Source organism: Salvelinus sp. IW2-2015, unplaced genomic scaffold (genome assembly GCF_002910315.2).
Source record: "Salvelinus sp. IW2-2015 unplaced genomic scaffold, ASM291031v2 Un_scaffold2387, whole genome shotgun sequence".
Lineage (NCBI taxonomy): Eukaryota > Metazoa > Chordata > Actinopteri > Salmoniformes > Salmonidae > Salvelinus > Salvelinus sp. IW2-2015.
Window position 1 is genome coordinate 1 of NW_019943710.1, and position 2,052 is coordinate 2,052.

The 2,052-nt window shown below is 38.1% G+C and overlaps 1 long non-coding RNA gene across 1 annotated transcript; it reads right to left on the minus strand.

Moving 5' to 3' along the window:
• Positions 1-9: 9 nt before the first annotated feature.
• LOC112073832 (uncharacterized) lies at positions 10-1,345 on the minus strand. The gene is made up of 3 exons (XR_002894625.1): positions 1,117-1,345; positions 366-430; positions 10-185 (listed from the first exon to the last, which is right to left on the minus strand). It is a non-coding gene; the product is annotated as an uncharacterized lncRNA (long non-coding RNA).
• Positions 1,346-2,052: the final 707 nt, after the last annotated feature.

Sequence of the window (2,052 nt, forward strand, 5' to 3'; positions counted from 1 at the left end):
TAACCTCTGGTGGTGGAGGGGCTGGTGTTGTGGTAGTGGTTGAAGAACCAGTTGTAACTGTGGTCAGAGCAGCTGTGGTTGTTGTTGGAGTAGCTGTGGTTGTTGTGGGAGCAGAAGTGGTTGTTGTGGGAGCAGCTGTGTTATTGTTGAATAGTAGCASAGTRTATACCACAACCGAACCTTCACTGGAAAACAAAACGAAACCTTTTTTTATTAGTCCATCAGCAAATCATGTTCATATTGTTATTATTTTTGGAATTATATACAATTAAATACATTACTTATTAACCTCTAAATTAATTGATGAATATAATGTGAATCTACAAAAGAAACCCAAGAATGTCCCAATGTCAATAACTACCTACCTGAAACCAAGAACCACTGTGTGATTGAAACTGGATCCATATTTGTGTTTGTAATCACTGTCCAGCTGTAAATATAAGTGTTATATATCATATTTAGTCATGAATACATCCTAAAACATTGAACATCTATCAGAAGGTACAGCTGAAGATAAATAGTATAACATTTATAAAGGCAGAACTAATCATAGTTAAAATCATTGACTTTATTTGAAGGTCTGCTTATTAACTGCTTATCATGATAAAATATTAAATAGTTTCCTCAAACTATTTCTAAATCAAATAGAATATGTTCACATATTTGTTCACAAAAAGTAGTACCACAAAAAGAGTCGCCTTTTATTCATTGAATTAATACAATTTGAAATATTTCACTTAATTTAATTAACTGAAAGTGACATAAAGGACCAATCAGCAGTTGAAACAATAACAAAGCGACTTCCCGCCACTGTTTCAATAAGGAGCTGAGGGATGGGGCTGGAGAAATGTTGTCATGCTCAAGTTCATAGACCAGAGCTGTAGATGCAAGGACTGACCATCTAATATATCAAAATAATAGTTTTAACCATGTTTTGAGGCTATACATGATTGTTTACATTTATTTTTTTACAATAGGTACAAATATATTATAATTCATTTATAAGTTAAAAAAAAAWWAAAWAAAWAWAAAGATTGATGTAAAAACTGCTCCTTTAAACCTGTTGGTGAGGAAAAGTAAAGACTTGAAAAGGATGTAATATTAAACAGAACTTACCACTGTAGCAACACTTGCTGCTAATGCTTGAAAATGTGGTGATGATGCATTAGTCAAGTCTGCGGTGAAGTTTTGCTCCAATTTGTACTCCAGCTTAACCTCTGGTGGTGGAGGGGCGGGTGTTGTGGAAGTAGAGTTGTTGCCTGGTTGTGGGGAAAGTGTTGCTTTTATTGTCAATGTAGCATTGGTATATGATGTCATTGCAATGATATGTGTTGTTGAAGGTAGAGTTCTGTGCGGGACTGATTTCTTCATCCCACTACCGCCCACACAGGTAGGTTTTCATACAACACTCCACCAGCACCTGCTTTATTTCTGTCCGACTCCCACCCGCTACCACAAGATCTGGTCCCAAACCCAACTGCAGTCCCACAATATTATTTTAGGCATATGTGATGCAGCTCACTTGTCAGCTATGGTCCTAGCAATTTTGCACCCTATAGGCAGGAGCGCATCTTTCACTGGGAACAGGTGGGGACATGATCCCCCCCAACACACACACATTCTGAAATAGCATTTTTGTGTCCCGTCCCAGTTTTGTCATTGCACTGTAATACAACAACATGCCTTGTGTGCTTTAGGACTATGCAGATGCCTCCAAGCGGTCGGGTAGGCTGTTTAGCGGTGTCTGCCGACTAGATTTAGGACCATGTGGACACCACAAAGCGTGCCGACAGACTATGTGACAGAAAAGCTTCACGGGAGAGATGAAGAGAGGRAACTGCTGGGAGACAGCAGTGTAGCTTGCAAATAGTCCTAGCTTCTCTAGKTTTTGTAGCTGATGAGGAAGAAGATGGCGGACAAGGAAAAAAGGAAGAAAGTGGAAAATATTATTAATATAKTAGATATGAAGTGGGGGGTTATGGTTGTGTTTCAGATAATTCTGGACACAATAGAAATTAATGGAAAATAATCTATTGTGTCATTTTGGAGTCA